At 35.2% G+C, this 6,000-nt stretch overlaps 1 protein-coding gene across 5 annotated transcripts in view; it reads left to right on the top strand.

The window, feature by feature from the left end:
* Positions 1-1,705: 1,705 nt before the first annotated feature.
* Positions 1,706-6,000, top strand: part of LOC129247232 (Y+L amino acid transporter 2) — a 52,292-nt gene continuing 47,997 nt past the window's right edge. The window contains exon 1 of one of the 5 annotated variants that reach the window (XM_054886271.1): positions 1,706-1,760. The gene's annotated coding sequence lies outside the window, so the exon portion shown is untranslated. Of the gene's footprint in view, positions 1,851-6,000 lie in introns of all 5 variants that reach the window. The other 4 variants (XM_054886268.1, XM_054886270.1, XM_054886269.1 and 1 more) reach the window with 4 other exon arrangements.

Here is a 6,000-nt window from a genome sequence, read left to right as displayed (position 1 = left end):
TCCAGGTATTAAACCTTTTACTATTGAAGCGCAAACCCACTTCATTTTTGATAATAATTGCTATAAATTAAGTACCTACTGCTATAATAAATAATTCATTCACGTATGTATCTAATATGGGAGCACTTTAGCTAAATAACATATGGAAAAATTGAACACGTGAATTTGTTTCAGGCATTGAACTTGAAATTCGAATTCGCTTAATGTGTGTAGGTACACCCACTCCCATACACCGCATTGCAAAATAAGTATATTTAGTACGAAAAATTTGATACTCTCTTTGACTACATACATACATTCATGCATATGTGAGTATATTCACATCAGACAATTGATGACATACATAAAAGAGAGTAGATTCAGTTAAGCACAAAAGCAAAAGCTATGTAGAAATACGAGTCAACGGCGAGCATTCAACCGCTTCTTTTTTTGGGGTTGAATACGAGGGTATCACTATGAGTGCCGAAATATTGCAAAAGGTACAAAAAAAACACACACACACACAAAAAAAAAAACAAAAAAAAACGTTTTTCTTTCTTGCATAACCTTCTTTTCGAACATTTTTAAAATGTTGATGTCGAAAAGAGACGATTTCTCGAGGGTCTTAAAATAGGCGTTTGTTTATCAAAATCTTTCGACCCAAATCTCATACGGCCGAATGATTTATTAAGTTTTACCAATTTTTTGGGTGTTTGGCCAAGTTCCTCCTTTTATTTCTGGCGTGCGTCTTGTTATTGTTCTATAAATGGAGGGATCTACAATTTTAGGCTGATTTCGAACGGTTTATTTTTTTATGAGGTGCTTTTTCATGGCAGAAACACTCAGAAGTTTGTATTCCCTGCCGAGGGGCGACCGCTATTAAAAAACTTTTTCTTCATTATGGTGTTTTGCAGAGATTTGAATCTACGTTCTCATTAAACAACTGTCATCAGGAGCTTGTTGGCCGACGGACCCACTTCACCCCTCTTCGGTTTCAACATACCCCGAGAAGACTACTGTTTCGACTGCGGCTTGACCTCTGGTGCTGCATTTGTATATCTTCTCTGTTCGCGAAAACTCCTGTAAAGTTGCCAAGTGATTGCATTTATCGCACATTTCTGATTGCATGACTAAAACGCTTAGCTTCTCACTTGTACTGGTACCACCACACAGAAATTGAGTAAATAGTATCATATATGTATACATGGTTAATGGTTCCAATCGATGATGGAAGGTCTCTTTAATACTTTTGAAGTTTTTGTTTGGTATGCGTGACGATTTTTGCCAAAAAATAGTGCTAAATGAGTACATGGAGTTCTCCTTTTCCTTTTATCACTCGAAATATAAATATTAAAACTTGAATAATAAATAAAAATTATTAAAATTTATTTAAATTGTTTTACCGCCACATCCGCTTTCAAAACAATAGCCGAACACATGAGGTAAATTTTCAGAAAAGTTGCCGGACGGTAATGTGTTAACAGATCGATCAGAAAATTGCTGTGCGTTACCTTTTCTTCACCATAGAAAGTTAGATTTGTTAGATCTGTTCTTATTTTCAAGAACTTGTATAACCACCCTCGTATAAAGCATTTAGACATTGCGTGGAAGGCCCATATCGTCAGAGAACAGTATACGCACACAAATCGAAAAGCTTATATGTATATATACATACGGCAGCGGAAACATTGTGAGTGGTAAAAGGGCAATTGGCAGTTTAGTTGGAGCGCGTTTACCGACTGTGTTGGTTTAGCCACCGGTAATTTTGCTGGTATTAAATAGTACGTATTCGGGATAGTTACCGCCGATGTGAATATAAAATAAAAATTTATTCTTCACATAACTAACAAAGTGTGCACTCAACAAAAAATGTAAAATTTCGAAAATGTAGAATGCAGAAAATTTATCAATGGAGGCACACACAGAAGCGCGCACAATACACATAATAGTACATAGAACAAATAAAAAAGTGTGATTCTTTTATTAAAAAAACCAACAAAACATATTTTTCGCAACTGCAAAATGCAAAACGTGCTTTTATTCGAATTCGTACGAATGCCAAGCGGTTATCACACAGCCAACACGGCAGCGTGCGACAACAAAACCTTTAATACGTTCTCAGCAAAGTGCATTAGCATTAGGTAGTGTAGTGTAGTGGTTGACGAATGCATATACACCCAAGTATGTATTTATATGTACATATGCACCTTTTATTCTACTTATTGAGGAAATTTTGACAAACACCGTAGTTTCTTATTCTTTTTATCGTTTGTAATTGTAAACAGAAAAGTTAGTTAGTTCTGGCTGATGAAATTTCGTTTGCTATTGCATGGAAAATTAACTTTGCGTTAACATAACATACGAGTATACTCGTATACTTACATATGTATGTACAAACGGAAGAATTTTGTGTTATTTTAAAGCACATGTGCATCATTAAGGTGACCAGGTGAAGAATACTACATTATTTGAATGAATATAACTTTTGTAGGAAGTAGTAAACAATTAAGATTGAATAATAATAATACAGGGTGCAGCCCCAAGTAAAAGAATGACAAAATACATTTTTTGAAGTAAACCTTTTTGAGCGAGGGTGGTGAAAAAAATCATTACGGAAATTGTGACAGTTGTGATGTAACGGATATGCAATCCCTCTCTTTAACTTCTCCGTACACTCTTTCTGCATTTTACATGAAACCAGGTAGTGACGGGAAGTGATTGTTATTTTCTTTTCACAATGATTGGGATTTTATCTTACCATTGACTTCAACTCGTTCCTATGATCACAAGTTTGCCGAAATAACAAAGGGTCTTTCAAAAGTGACGCCAAGTAGTGAATAATTCCTAGACGCTACCTTTTTAATATCATTTTTGACATTTGTCAAGTAGGCAGAACAAGAATTATTGAAACGTATTATGAAAATGGTCGATCTTTAAAAGCACCATATCGCAAAATTTGTAATTGTTTTCATGGAAATAATAGTAATGAATCGATGGTGAAATGTGGTAGTGAAAAAATTTCAAGAATGAGTCAAGGATAGAAAAAGGGCTGGCAAGCCAAAAACTTGACTTTCTGTTGAGAATATTGCCGCGCAAAGTGTTGCTGAACAACCTTCAACATCGACATCTCTACGTTCTCAACAATTTGGCATTCATGAATCGACCGTTTGACGGATTTTACCTCTAGACGTGCGCTTGCTGGACTTTTAAATGATGTAATTTTTCACATATAACTGTTAAGAGCCATATTTTGAATAAAAATAGTGAAAGCTGAAGGAATTTAAATTTTTACATGTTTCATTTTAAAACAACATCTGCACGCGTCTTTTTAAAGGCCCTATAATAGTAGCATCGTGCCAAATCATTCGAAAATACGGATGCAACAATTTAAAGAGAATTTTTAGCTTCCTGGAATAATAATAAATTCTCATTCATATTTCGGGTCGATCTTTGAGATATGATAGTCACAGCTCCATCGACAGAATTATAAATGCTTTTTCTTAAAAAAAAAACAACAACAAAAAGCACCCTATATTTTGTATTGTGTGGTTTCGGATATAAAAAGTATGTATGTAGTTGCTTAATTGCTTTTGCTCAATATAATTATGTATTGGTGAAACCGAATATACTTTCGTCAAACACCACTTTTCTGTCGATTATACCATATAACATAAGAACAATATAAGTTGATTAGATGCCCTTTTTTGTGGTAGCTAGAAGAGCCCTATTTTACGAGGATGGCTCAATAAGCCTATGCAAATTAGAGCTCATGACATTGCCACCTCAAATTCGACATTTTGATTGTAAAGAATAAACTTTCTTGCATTTATTCATTTGCATACAAGCATTTTCGTAAAAATAGAGAAAAAGTTTATTTTGACGTTTTTGACGATTTTATTCATTGATTTACCTGAGTTTAGTCCGTTCGTATCAGCAAAATATTGCCTGATTGAGTTCACAACACCATAAATGGTGGATAAAATCTTTTGTATACTATTGGACGATTATCGAGTGAATAAGAGAGAACTTGAAGAGGCTATAGATCTATAACTTGGAGCAGTGTTTTCAGTTTTGCTTCAAGATATGGATATGAAAAAGCTATCCGCACGATGAGTACAGCATTTGCACTTTTTTTCTTTCTCTTGATAGCCGGTGCCTGTTGGGCACATCAAGCCCTTCTCCACCTCCTACTTTCAAATCCGGAACGTTAGTATCCATTCGGACGACATGACCCAGTCAACGAAGCCGTTGGATCTTTATTTGCTGGGCTATGTCGTCGTAAAGCTCATAGGTACAGCTCATCGTTCCATCGCTTGCGATACTCTGCGTCGCCAACGTGCAAAGGTCCAAAAATGTCAGCATAATTTTTCTCTCAAACAACCCAAGGGACCCCTCATATGTTTATTTGCCCATAGCTGCTGATAAACTCAATCGTTTTGAAGATCTTGAGAAATTGTGCTATTGGAGAGCATACAACTATTGGAGAAACATTGTTGAGGAGTGAGTGATCTTTATTTATTGAACCATAGTAGCACTCGCACACCTATTGAGCGTGGTTCATATATGATTTGGAGCTAACTAATATATTTCCCAGAGGCCAATACTCTGCTACTGAGAATATGTCCTATAGTACAATTATAATATAAACATATTGAAAATGGCAACACGACAACCCCGCAGCGACACGACATTAATGCTTTATCAAAGAATGCAAGAATCTATATTACGTTTCTCGGATAGAAAATTTTACCACACGAAAAACTAGTTGGTTTTAAATTGAGACTAATTGGCTCTTACTTATTTTTATTGTTTTTTTTTATTTGTGTTTTAAGTTTTAATTTCTTATCTTTATACGGTCTTTGGTTTTATTTACGTCATGAATTGAGCTGTCGACGGTAATTTGATTTTTTTGTCGACATCTATTTAAGCTATTATTTATGATTGTATTATTGAAAACAGAGAATTAGCAACTATATTTATTGGAAAGCTGATTTAATAAATATTTTTGTATTAACTAAAATACATGGATGTGTTTCTAGATTTTAATGTTATTATGGCAACTAATTTAATTACAAAAGAGGAAGAACCTTATCTGTCGCATTTCTAGCTAAAGGGATACTTGCAGATAACCAAGGTGCTGTCATGCCAAGTTCAGAATAATTATCATCATAAACATTCTATTCTTATATTATACATAGTCATTTACATGTAAAAGGTGTAATCATCAAATTTCTTTTTTTTGAATAAGTTTTTTTACTAAATAACAAAAATTAATTTGGGTGATGGAAATCGTTAGTATTGCCTTTACGCGCTCCATTGCTTCTGTTTGTATCCTGCAGCTTTTTAGTTCACAAATATCAAATATGATGGACGTACAACGGCATTTGCACGAACTATAAATCTTCCGATAGGTTGTAAATAAAAGGTGGTTAAGTTTCAAGGGCCGGTGTTGATTTTGAATAAAATAAAATTGTTTTAGGAAATTACTGTCATTTCTCTTTATTATGATAATATTGGTATGGCTCAATTACGTATGGAACGAAATATCGGCCAAATGACCGCTGCGGCCTCGCGGCACACCTCCATCTGAGGGTCCAAATTTTCGATGACGCTGAGGCATAATTGAGGTTCTATGCCGTTAAAGTGCCGAATTATCTCATTCATTAGCTCTTGAATTGTTGCTGACTTATCGACGTATACCTTTTCTTTCAAATAACTCCAAAGAAAGAAGTCCAACGATGTCAAATCACATGATCTTGGCTGCCAATTGTTTCGTTAGCTGTGTGACAAGTGGCACCGTCCTGTTGAAACCACATATCGTCCATATCCATATCTTAAAATATCATCTCACGATAGCGAACACTATTCACAGCAACTGCCTGGCCGGCCTCATTTTGGAAAAAATACCGCCCAATGATGCCGCCGGCCCATAAACCGCACCAAACAGTCACTCTTTGTGGGTGCATTAGTTTTTCGGCAATCACTCTTGCCCAAATGCGGCAATTCTGCTTATTGACGAAT

The sequence above is a fragment of the Anastrepha obliqua genome, chromosome 5, assembly GCF_027943255.1.
Source record: "Anastrepha obliqua isolate idAnaObli1 chromosome 5, idAnaObli1_1.0, whole genome shotgun sequence".
Lineage (NCBI taxonomy): Eukaryota > Metazoa > Arthropoda > Insecta > Diptera > Tephritidae > Anastrepha > Anastrepha obliqua.
This window is presented reverse-complemented; position numbering and strand designations above follow the sequence as displayed.